Source organism: Rhineura floridana, chromosome 3 (genome assembly GCF_030035675.1).
Source record: "Rhineura floridana isolate rRhiFlo1 chromosome 3, rRhiFlo1.hap2, whole genome shotgun sequence".
Lineage (NCBI taxonomy): Eukaryota > Metazoa > Chordata > Lepidosauria > Squamata > Rhineuridae > Rhineura > Rhineura floridana.
In genome coordinates, this window is record NC_084482.1 from 126902250 (window position 1) to 126915449 (window position 13200).

Genomic DNA, 13200 nt, shown 5'->3' on the forward strand with positions numbered 1-13200 from the left:
AGGTTTATTTGTTGTTGTAATATGCCTTCAAGTCGATTATGACTTATGGTGACCCCATGAATCAGCAACCTCCAATAGCATCTGTTATAAACCATCCTGTTCAGATCTTTTAAGTTCAGGTCTGTGGCTTCCTTTTATGGAATCAATCCATCTCTTGTTTGGTCTTCCTGTTCTTCTACTTCCTTCTGTTTTTCACAGCATTATCGTCTTTTCTAGTGAATCATGTCTTCTCATTATGTGTTCAAAGTATGATAACCTCAGTTTTATCATTTTAGCTTCTAGTGATAGTTCTGGTTTAACTTCCTCTAACATCCAGTTATTTGCCTTTTTTGCAGTCCATGGTATGCACAAACTCTCCTCCAACACCACATTTTAAATGAGTTACATCCTGGGAGGCCAGGGTTCGAATCCCCACACAACCATGAAGCTCACTGGATGACCTTGGGCCAGTCACAGCCTCAGAGGAAGGCAATGATAAACCACCTGTGAATACCACTTACCATGAAAACCCTATATATAGAGTCACCATAAGTCGGAATCGACTTGAAGGCAGTACATTTATATTTACATGATTTTTCTCTTACCAGCATTTTTCACTGTCCAGCTTTCACATCCATACATACAGTTCGGGAATACCATGATCTGAATGATCCTGACTTTGGTGTTCAGTGATACATCTTTGCATTTGAGGACCTTTTCTAGTTCTGTCATAGCTGCCTTCCCCAGTCGTAGCCTTCTTCTGATTTCTTGACTATTGTCTCCCTTTTGGTTAATGAGTGTGCCAAGGTATTGGTAATCCTTGACAAATTCAATGTCCTCGTTGTCGACTTCAAAGTTACATAAATCTTCTGTTATTACTTTAGTCTTGATATTCAGCTGTAGTCCTGGTTTTGTTCTTTCCTCTTTAACTTTCAACAGCATTCTTTTCAAATCATTACTGGTTTCTGCTAGTAGTATGGTATCATCTGCATATCTCAAATTATTGATATTTTCCCCTCCAATTTTCACACCTCCTTCATCCATCCAGTCCTGCTTTCTGTATATGTTCTGCATATAGATTAAACAAATAGGGTGAGAAAATACATCCCTGTCTCACATCCTTTCTGATTGGGAACCAACCAGTTCCTCCATATTCTGTCCTTACAGTAGCCTCTTGTCCAGAGTATAGGTTGCGCATCAGAACAATCAGATGCTGTGGCACCCCCATTTGCTTTAAAGCATTCCATAGCTTTTCATGATCTACACAGTCAAAGGCTTTGCTGTAATCTATAAAGCACAGGGTGATTTCCTTCTGAAATTCCTTGTTCCGTTCCATTATCCAATGTATTTTTGCAATATGACCTCTGGTACCTCTTCCCTTTCTAAAACCACCTTGGACATCTAGCATTTCTCGCTCCATATATGGTAAGAGCATTTGTTGTAGAATCTTGAGCATTACTTTACTTGCATGGGATATTAAAGCAATAGTTCAATGATTACTGCATTACCTGGGATCCCCTTTCTTTGGAATTGGGATGTATACTGAATGCTTCCAGTCTGTGGGCCATTGTTTTCTTTTCCATATTTGTTGACAAATTTTTGTCAGATTCAGTCTCAGTAGCTTGTAGGAACTCTACTGGTGCCATCTGTTCCTGATGATTTGTTTCTTCCAAGTATTTTAAGAACAGCTTTCACCTCACATTCTAAAATTTCTGGTTCTTCATCATATGGTTCCTCCATGAATGAATCTCTCATCCTTGCATCTCTTTTATATAGTTCTTCAGTGTAAAATAAAATAAAATAAATAAATAAAAAAGAAAAGGGAAGACATTGTCTTCCTTTCCATAGTTGTTTGGGCATTCTAAAATAAAATATAAACTGCAGAGTTAATTTTGTATAAAGTGTTAGAAAGTCATTGTACAATAGCACAAGTTATTTTGCTTCTAGAGTGCCACTTAGCATAGCAAAGGGATATTACATATAATACGTTCCTCTGATTTCAGTAAAGAAACTGGACTTTCATCAATTCCACCAATAGTTTTGTTACCAGTCTTACAGTACCTTAGATCCCTTTCATGAATTCACAGTTTAACTTTATAAATAGCCTCTCCCAGCTTGCGAATACTTCCGCTCTTTGCCATGGTTGGGACCAATTAACCAACAATCCAGTGTTTGAGCTGCTAACCCTAACATCTGTATCCCCAACAGAATGCTCCCTGCAAGCATTTAAGGTATGTTCCATTACGCTTTGCGTACTCGCAGTTATTGTTTGCAAAAGAGAGCAAGAATTTTCTTCCCATAGGATGCTATGTTTTGTATACTCTGTGAACAATAAATCATCATTATTTGAGATCTGTTTCTCTTGAGCCGTGTTTAGACAGATAGTTAAGAGCTCAGTGAGCTAGGGGGAAAAGCCTTTGCTGAAACTTCTCATCATCCTGTTCCTCCTGTAAAGTGCCTCTGCTCCTTCCCCCACTCTCTTCTAAGTATGAGCCAGAGGAAGACAAGTTCTATCTACTTTGCAAGTATCATCTTCAATAGCCCACAGAAAGAAGTCTTTGTTTTACATTGTAAGTTCCCATAGCAAAAGAAGATAAGCTGGCATCCTGGGATTTCACTGGCATTGTACTTTTGTCCTTGCCCTATTTTTTTTTCTGCTTTCAAAACTGCTCTAACTTCTCTAACTTCTTTTCTTACCATAAACATTGCTATAGAGAAGTATTTCTCATTTTGTGATCTGAGAAGATACTTTCTTCCTGGGTATTATGTTGTGCTCAATTTTTTTTTATCACTAAATAGCAAGAGGCTCAACACTATTCATAATCACACAGTAAGCAAGTCTTCTAAGGTTCTTCAGGGCATGTGAATTAGCCTTGTGTACAACCTTACTGTTTACCCAAGTGGTAACGTATGCTTAATTGAAATTCAAGATCTTACTTGTGTTGCCTTCCTTGCCTGACAAACTGTATTTTCCCATGCTGATAACCATTTGAGAGGGCAGTAATTTTGGGATGAACTACAAGAATAATTTGTTATCTTAAAAAACATGGATTCTAGAAAAAAACCCAGAAATGGTTTAATATAGTTCAGTAGATGAGAAAGGTCAGGCTTCCCCCTGTTTTTGTTTTGTAGTACATACATTTTTGAGAGACATGAATATTATCATCTTTTTTAGTACTTGGACAGTACATTTCAAGAGATCTGCAAGTAGATTTGTTCTCCTCTTTTCCAATAGGTTACACATAACTTTTTCTTTCTGTTGCACTTCCATCATTGGCTATGATAAAAGAAAGTTGATGTTGGGAGTTGTCTCTCTGCCTTTCAGACTCAGATTGCTACAAGGTGCTTGCAAAAAGGGGTAGGATTAGTAGCTTTTAACTTAGCCTGACAATGTGAGTATTTCAAGTGGCAGTTTGAAGGGGGTGGTGATCTGACCGCTCCTGAAAAAGCCCACCCTGGACCCATTGGTTTGTGACAACTACCGACCGGTTGCAAATATCCCCTTTTAGGGAAGGTGATTGAGAGGGTTATGGCTCAGCAGTTGCAGGCACTCTTGGATGAAACAGATTATCTTGACCCATCCCAGTCTGGGTTCAGGCCTGGTTATGGGACTGAATTGGCCTTGGTCGCCCTGATGGATGACCTTTATTGGGAGAAAGACGGAGAGTGCGACCCTGTCGTTCTTACTTGATCTCTCAGCAGCTTTTGATACCATTGACCATGGTATCCTTCTGGGCCGACTTGGTGAGATGGGTATTGGAGGAACTGTTTTACAGTGGTTCCGATCCTATCTCCAGGGTCGCTCTCAGAGAATAGCATTGGGTGACTGTCTTTCAGCCCCCTGGCAGTTGTGCTGTGGGGTGCCGCATGCTGTTTAACATCTACATGAAGCCCTTAGGAGTGGTCATCAGGAACTTTGGAGCGAGGTGTCAGCAGATGCTGACGATACCCAGTTCAGTTTCTCCGTAACATCTGATTCAGGAGAGGCCGTGCAAGCCCTGGACTGCTGCCTGGACTCAGTGGTGGGCTGGCTGAGGGCCAATAAACTGAGCATGAATCCTAGGAAGACAGAGGCACTGTGGGTTGGTGGTTCCCGAGTTTGGATAATTGGTCAGTTGCCTGTTTGGATGGGGTCATACTCCCTCTGAAAGAGCAAGTCTGTAGTCTGGGGGTGCTCCTGGATCCATCTTTGTTGCTAGAGGCCCAGGTGACCTCCATGGCTAGGAGTGCCTTTTACCAGCTTCGGCTGGTAAGACAGCTGCAGCCGTTTCTGGACCGGGATAGCCTGACCACTGTTGTCCACGCACTGGTAACCTCTAGGCTGGATTACTGTAATGCACTCTATGTGGGGCTGCGCTTGAGGTTGGTCCGGAAGCTGCAGCTGGTGCAAAATGCAGTGGTGAGACTGCTCACTGGGGCAGAGTATCGCCAACATGTCACCCCGCTGCTGAAATAATTGCACTGGCTGCCCATTTGCTATTGGGCCAAGTTCAAGGTTCTAGTTTTGGTGTACAAAGCCCTATACAGCTTGGGACCAAGATACCTGAAAGACCGTACATACCCAGTTGATCACTGCGCTCTGCAGGTGAGGGCCTCCTGCAGATACCATCTTATCAGGAGGTTCATTCTGCACAACATAGGAAATGGACCTTTAGTGTGGCGGCACCAACCCTGTGGAATTCCCTCCCCTTGAATATTAGGCAGGCGCCATCTCTGTTATCTTTTCTGCACCTTTTGAAGACTTTCCTCTTTCAACAAGCCTTTTAAGTTGAGACCTGTCTCAGTCTGCGTCTGTGTTGGAATTGCTTTTTAATATGTTTTTTAAAAAAATGTTTTTAACCCTTTTTAAAAGATTTTTTTGAAGCTTTTAAAAATATTTTTAAAGTTGTTTTGTTTTGGTGTAATTTAAGGTCTGTTTTTATGATGTTTTGATGTTGTTTAGCGGTTTTGTTTGCCGCACTGGGCTCCTGCTGGGAGGAACGGTGGGATAAAAATCAGTCAATAAATCAAGTCCCACTGACGCTCCCATTTTAAAATGGGTCACAGACTGGTGTAGTTGCAAGCAAAATTTTATCTGGACTAAGAGCTTTGGGTTTTTTCCCTTTGGGACTATAAATGACAGTAAACAGTCTAGTGTGAGACCAGAAGTACAAGAACATAAGAAGAGCCTTGTTGGTTTAGACCAAAGGCCTCTGTTGTCCAGCATCCTGTTTCCCACAGTGGCTACCAAAATGCCTGTGGAAAGCCCACCAGCAAGACAGGAGAGCAGCAGCCCTCTTTCATTCATGTTCCACTGTGTGGTATTCAGAGGCATGCTGCCTCTGATCCTGCAGATAATCTACAACCAGTATGACTCATCATCATGGATACCCTTATCCATGAATTTGTTTAAGCTGATTAAAACATAAAGAAGAATATAAGAAGCATTTTAAGGCACAGATGATGCAGGGCATAGCTAGGAAGCACCCATGGCAATAGCTAGATAGATATACTGTAAACAAATTATACATTTATTTAAGAAAAAATAAATATGGACATACAGTTAAAGCATTATAAACAGACAGAAGTAGAAACAAGCTAGCCATTTATTTTGGCTTATTATATTTGTTTTTAGGCAATCCCCTGCTTCCAAAACATATGTTATCAACTGTTGTAACAAGAGGTTACATGGCTGCCAGTCAAGATAGTGCTATATTACCTCTATCAGAGGCAGAATGCCCCTAAATATCAGCTGCTAGGGCAGGGGAATCAGGAAACTGCTATTGTGCTCATGTCCTGCTTGAGGTTTCCCATTGGCCCCCTGGTTGGCTACTATGACAACAGAATGTTGGACTAGACCTTTGGCCTGATCCAGAAGGGTCTGTTCTTATGTCCAGAGTCTAGAAATCTTGACCACCAGGAGCTTGCTTTTGACTTGCAGTATGATGAACTTAGCATGAATGCAGATGATCAGTCTCTCCCAAGTCAGAGATGCAAATAAAAAGCATAGAAATCAAAGACAAAAGCATGGTCCAAAGACTTAGCAAGGCCGAATCAAAAGCATGAGCGTTAGCATTCTGGGCAATCTCCAAAAAGTGAGATGCACAGAATTATGCTCTGGAAGGAAGAATTTCTATAGAGACTTCCTGGCTTTTGTGCAGTATTTGCATTGCCCTAATACAGGTGGGCCCCGCTTATACGGCAGGTTCTGTTCTGGACAGCTGCCGAAAAGCGGAAACTGCCAAAAAGCGGAACCCATTGACGATAATGGTGCACGTTGTGCGAAAATGACGCGAAAATGGCACGCGATGAGCAAAAACCACCATAAATGCGGAAAAAACGCCTCAAAGCGGGGACTTTCCCTAATTGAAAGTCGCCGCATTTGCGGAACGCCGAAAGGCGAAGCGCCGTAAAGCAGGGCCCGCCTGTATGCTTGCTTGAGGCTTTTGGCTTGGTAAACTAGGAATAATATGAGTAAGTAAAGTAAGTAACAAATGCAACTTTATGAGGAGGATTTTTCATAGAAGTAATAGTCACACATAGCTTGTTGTATGATCATTTACCAAAGGTTAATTGATATTACATTTATTATGAAGAGTGCTAAGAAAACAGTCTATTTGTTTCAGCAAATAAGCAGAATCCAGAGTTGAGGACCAAAATATAATGTGCAGTCTAAAAATAATACTGAGTAATAACAGTGTGATAGTGGAGAAGCATCCTTTGATCATGCTCCAATCATTTTTCTTTGATCAAATTCTGATCATGGTGTGGTCACCCCACCAGTTTCATAACTTTTGACCTGGTTCAGAACTCTTGGGAGAGATCCCTAAAGACTCCAGTATTAACCTATGGGACAGATTTTTACTACCTGAGGACCCTACTTGTAACTCGGAACAAAACTTTGCATTGCTAATTCTGGGTAAGATCTACACCTGTTAATTGGCTTGATAATCCAACTAGTATTGTATCTATATATGTTGAGATCTGTATATGTTGATATATTGCTTATCTGTGAATACTACATTTATGATGCAGCCATGAAAGTGGCTGTATACTATAGCCAGCATGGATGTTTCACATTCCACAATGTTAAATTGAAAATACCCCCCATGCCATTCTGATGCTTCCCATAATTTCATTTCAAAACAAAACCTTACAGAATTTATAATCCTGAACTCAAAAACGCTTGCTTTACAACCCTCTAAATTTTCATGGCAATACATGAAACACTCAGAGAGAATCAAGAGTTCAAAGTGTAAAACGGGGAGGGGATCCAAATCCCTGTTTGACTTTTTTCTGTCAGTGATCTCATAATTTGTTGAAATTAATTAAAAATCAGCCATGTTCACAGAGTAGCTGTAATCCTACTACTGACCTTGCCCCATACTCTGAGCTTCATCTTCTGCAGCTTAAAGGTTAAAAACTGCCTGACTGATTTTAATTAATTTAAGAAATTTAAGATTGGAGTCAACGATAAGTATGAGCATGCTCAGTAAGAACCAGCTGTCAGTGTTCTAAAAGCCAGACTCACCGCTGTTTGGCTTGGCTAATCAGGGGGCCACACCCATGCCAGCCATTTATTCCACTTTAAACAGCCATGGCTTCCCCCAAATAATCCTAGGAAATGTAGCTTGTGAAGGGTGCTGAGAGTTGTTAGGAGACTCCTGTTCCCTTCACAGAGCTCCAGTGGTCAGAGTGGTTTAATAACCAGCCCCTCTTCTGGGGATTGTAGCCCTGTGAGGGGAATAGGGTGTCTCTTAGCAACTCTCAGCACCCTTTGCAACTACACTTCCCAGGATTCTTTGGGAGAAGCCATGTCTGTCTAAAGTGAAATAAAGGTCTGGTGTAGGGTTGCCAGGTGTCTGGTTTTTGCCAGGAGACTCCAGATTTTGGGGTCCTCTCCAGGTGAGTCACCTTAATCTCCATACTCTCAGCTTTAATTTAAAAAACCCTTACGTTTCTAGTTGGTCTGGCTCATGAGATATACACCACAACATGAGCCACACCTCCCCCCACAATTTCTGTTAAATTAGCTTGCAGCAGGCTGCACTAACCCCACCCTTTCAGGTTTGTAGTTAATAAGTGAAGTCAGGCTTGCAATTTGTTGACCTCCAGGCAGTGCCTAGACTCCACTGCAATGCAAGAAAATGGTTGTTTTTTCCTAGTTATCTGAAAATCTCATAAATTGAGTAAGTATATAGCTTTTAGTTTTTTTCTCTCTTGTGTGCAGGAGTCAAACAACAGGGCCGGCCCCAGGCATGCTGGAGCCCTTGGGCACCAGCATGCCTTGGGCCCTGGCACACACACACACGCACGCGTGCCTTATCTACCGACCTACCTACCAGGCAGGTGGAGGAGCAAGAGTTCGGGCAGGTGACCAAGTGTGTGGTGGGGTTGGACGGCGAGCGAGGGGACGGTGGGTGGGCTGGTGAGCGAGCAGGGGGGCAGGATGGCAGGTGGGCTGGTGAGCGAGCAGGGGGGCAGGATGGCAGGTGGGCTAGCGACTGAGCGGGACAGCAAGCGAGCGAGCAGGGGACAGGACGGTAGGCAGCCAAGCGAGTGAGCGAGGGGCAGGTAAGCGAGTGGGGGGGCAGGATGGTGGGCGAGCAAGTGAGCAACTGTGGGGTTGACGGCAGGTGAGCGAGCGAGCAGGCAGGGGAAGGGCGAGCGGGTGGGGGGAGGGTAAGTGAGGGACCTGGCAAGTAGTGCGTGAGGGAGCAAAGGAGTGAGCAGGTGGGCATGGGAGGGCCAGTGAGCAGGCAGGCAGTTCCCTCTCTGCAATCCGTGGCAGGGAGCATGCTGCAGAAGGGGAGTGCTACTCCCCCACCATAATGAGGGGCCTTCAGGGGCCCATGTGGGCCACAGGGCCATCAGCCAGGGCCCTACTTGGCCGCCCATTGGAGCTGGCTCTGTCAAACAAGTTTAAATTTTCCTGGGCTGTTCAAGAGGGTAGTATATTGATAACCTTGCCAATATGAAGCTTTAATTCAATAATCACTTTTCTGGGAGTAAAGTTGCAATGCTAATCCCACATGCCTGGAGTAAACCCCATTGAATTCAATAGGACTTACTTTTGAGTAGACATGGTTAGGATTGTGCTGTAAATTAATGGGACTTTTGAATGAACATAGCAAATAATTGTGTTTGTGTTGCGAATCTTTCTCTCCAATCCTATTTTTTAAAGCAATTAGGTAGTGTTTACTTAGGTATCACAGTTTTTATTATGTAGGAGACTAATACTTCTTTTTAATGTTCTGTAATGACCAACTGATTTGACAATAAACTATTAGGTGGGGTGTATGTATTTTGCATATCCGCAGTGTGTGGGTGTGGATGTGGGTGTGTGGGTATGGGTGGGTGGAGTCTTCCCAACAACTCTGTGAGGTAGGGTTGGTGATTTATTTATTTATTTATTTTATTTAATTTATATACCGCCCTAAGCCCAAGGGCTCTCTGGGCGGTGTACATAGAATAAAACAGTCAGGAATATATAAATACAATAATACAATAAAATCAAGCCAACAAAGGTAAACAAAAATAATCAAACAGCAGCAAAATACAACAATACATATAATAAAACGCATTAAAATGCCTGGGAATATAAAAAGGTTTTCACCTGGCGCCGAAAAGATAGCAGCGTCGGCGCCAGGCGCACCTCATCGGGGAGACCATTCCATAGTTCGGGAGCCACAACCGAAAAGGCCCTATTTCTAGTCGCCACCCTCCGAGCTTCTCAATGGGATGGTACTCGGAGGAGGGCCTTAGATGTTGAGCGCAGTGTACGGGTAGTTTCATATTGGGAGAGGTGCTCCACCAGGTATTGCGGTCCCATGCCATGTAAGGCTTTATAGGTCAAAACCAGCACTTTGAATTTAGCCCGGAAACAAATAGGAAGCCAGTGCAGACGAGCCAGAACGGGTGTAATATGAGCGGACCTTCTTGTCCGCGTCAACAATCTGGCCGCTGCATTCTGGACTAACTGTAGTTTCCGAACTGTCTTCAAGGGCAGCCCAACGTAGAGCGCATTGCAGTAGTCCAATCTAGAAGTTACCAGAGCATGAACGACTGAGGCGAGGTCGTCACTGTCCAGATAGGGACGTAGCTGGGCTACCAATCGGAGATGGTAGAAAGCATTCCTTGCCACTGAGGCTACCTGAGCCTCAAGAGACAAGGAAGAGTCGATAAGAACTCCCAAGCTACGAACCTGTTCTTTCAAGGGGAGTGTAACCCCGTCCAGAACAGGGTGAACATCCACCATCTGGGCAGAGAAGGCACTCACTAACAGCGTCTCGGTCTTGTCTGGATTAAGCTTCAGTCTGTTAGCTCCCATCCAATCCATTATCGCGGCCAGGCAATGGTTTAGTACGTTAACAGCCTCACCTGAAGAAGATGAAAAGGAGAAATAGAGTTGCGTGTCATCAGCGTACTGGTGACAACACACTCCAAAACTCCTGATGACTGTGCCCAGCGGCTTCATGTAGATGTTGAAAAGCATGGGGGACAGAACCGATCCCTGCAGGACTCCACAATGGAGAGTCCAGGGTATCGAGCAATGTTCCCCAAGCACTACCTTCTGGTGGCGACCCACCAAGTAGGAGCGGAGCCACTGCCAAGCAGTACCCCCAACTCCCAACTCCATGAGTCTTCCCAGAAGGATACCATGGTCCATGGTATCAAAAGCAGCTGAGAGATCAAGGAGAATCAACAGGGTCACGCTCCCCCTGTCCCTCTCCCAACAAAGGTCATCATACAGGGCGACCAAGGCTGTTTCGGTACCAAACCCAGGCCTAAAACCGGATTGAAACGGATCGAGATAATCAGTATCATCCAAGAGCCCCTGGAGCTGGCCGGCCACCACCCGCTCCAGAACCTTGCCCAGGAACGGAACATTCGCCACAGGTCTATAGTTGTTCAAGTTATCTGGGTCCAAGGAGGGTTTCTTCAGGAGTGGTCTCACTACTGCCGCTTTTAGGCAGTCAGGGACCACTCCCTCTCGCAAAGAGGCATTGATTACCTCCTTGGCCCAGTCGGCGGTTCCGGTCCTACCAGCTTTCACCAGCCAAGAGGGGCAAGGATCCAGCACCGACGTGGTCGCCCGCACCAGTCCAAGGATCTTGTCAACATCCTCAAGCTGCACAGACTGAAACTCATCCAATAAATAAGGACAAGACCGTGTTCTGGATGCTTCATTGAATCCAGCTACTATAATATTGGAGTCTAAGTCCCGACGAATGCTAGCGATCTTGTCCTGGAAGTGTCCAGCAAACTCATCACAACGGGCTACAGATGAATCTATAGTATCCCGAGGGCCAAGATGTAAAAGCCCTCGTACAGTTTTAAAAAGCTCCGCTGGGCGGGAGAGTGATGCCTTTATACTGACAGCAAAATAACTCTTTTTTGCTGCCCTCACCGCTGCTGTATATCGCTTAGAGCAGGCACTTACCAAGGCATAATTGCATTCATCAGGAGTGCGCCTCCATCTGCACTCAAGCCTCCTCCTCTCTTGCTTCATCACTCTCAGCTCCGGGGTATACCATGGGGCTGCATGAGCTCTACATAGGAGGGGGTGCATGGGAGCGATCGTGTCAACCGCCCGGGTCATCTCCGTATTCCACAGATCAACCAGAGCTTCAACAGGAGCGCCAGTCTTCTCAGTCGGGAAATCCCCCAGAGCCCTTTGGAAACCCTCAGGATCCATTAATCTCCAGGGGCAGACCAGTTTAATAGGTCCCCCACCCTTGCAGAGGGAAAGGGTCGCCGTGAGCCTAAACCTCAGCAAGCGGTGATCTGTCCATGACAATGGGGTAGATGAAAAACCCCCAACCTCCAGATCACCATCTCCCTGTCCAGTGGCGAAGATCAAGTCAAGGGTATGTCCCGACACATGTGTCGGGCCAGTAACAAACTGAGACAGCACCATGGTTGTCATGGACGCCATGAAGTCCTAAGCCGGCCCAGATAAAGCAGTCTCGGCATGGACGTTGAAGTCCCCCAGTACCAGCAGTCTAGGGGACTGCAACAATACCTCCGAGACTACCTCTGTCAGCTCAGTTAGGGAATTTGTTGGGCAGCAGGGTGGGCGGTACACCAACAAAATTCCCAGCCTGTCTCTCTGGCCCAGCGCAAGGTGGAGACACTCCAATCCAGTCGTCACCTGTACAGGGTGCTCGGTGAGTGAGAAAGAGCTCCTATAGACTACGGCGACCCCGCCTCCCCGACCTTCGGCTCTACCATGATGCTGAACCGTATACCCAGGTGGGCAAAGCTGGGAAAGAGCAGCTCCTCCCATATCACCCACCCAGGTCTCGGTTATGCACGCCAGGTCAGTCTTGGAAACCAAGACAGCTCACAATAAGAAATAAGTCCCTTTAAAAATCAACAACCGTAAAAACAAGTATAAACAGTTGCAAAACAGCTTAAAGTGGCATGATTCTGAATTTTGGGTTGGGTGAATGAAGTTTCTTATCACTTGAGGTCGCAGTTCTGTGCATGCTTCCCTGTTTGAGTAAGCCCCATTGCATACATTGGGACTTGCTTCTGAGTAAACAAACATGAAAAATGGACTGTCTTCTAGTTGATTCCGACTTATGGTGACCCTATGAATAGGGTTTTCATGGTAAGTGGTATTCAGAGGGGGTTTACCATTGTAATCCTCTGAGGCTGAGAAGCAGTGACTGGCCCAAGGTCACCCAGTGAGCTTCATGGCTGTGTGGGGATTCGAACCCTAGTCTCCCAGGTCGTACTATAAATAACTTTAGAAGTTGTGTAAATAATAAACATCTTTGACAGTCTTGTTTATTTAAATATTTCTTCATACTATGTCCCAATAAGTATTTGATTTAACACTATGGTTGTAGATTGTTGTTTCATCTACATTTTAAGTGTGCCCTTCTTCCTTGGGGTGGTCTTGGTTCCCCTCCATTGTGAGGGGCAGATAGGCTGAGAGATGGTGAGCAGCCCATGGACACCAGTACACTTTATAGCTCATTCCCATTTTGAAAAATTAATTAAAATGATTTACATCCAGGCAAAGTTTATGAAGTAGTTCCACTCAGAACATTTAAAGCACATCCAACTTTCATTTAAAGCTCATAATTTCCACTAAATAATCCTTGGAAGTGTAGTTTCCCCCTCTCAGTTATAGTTCTCTCCATCTTTAACAAACTACAGTTCCCATTTTTCTGTGGTGGGATTAATGAGCTTTCTATGCTTTGTTGTTGTTATGCCTTCAAGTAGATTATG

At 44.5% G+C, this 13200-nt stretch overlaps 1 protein-coding gene across 1 annotated transcript in view; it reads left to right on the forward strand.

Moving 5' to 3' along the window:
* The window catches only part of LOC133380480 (protein bassoon-like), a 229932-nt gene that overhangs the window by 204201 nt on the left and 12531 nt on the right, over nt 1–13200 (forward strand). The window lies entirely within an intron of this gene.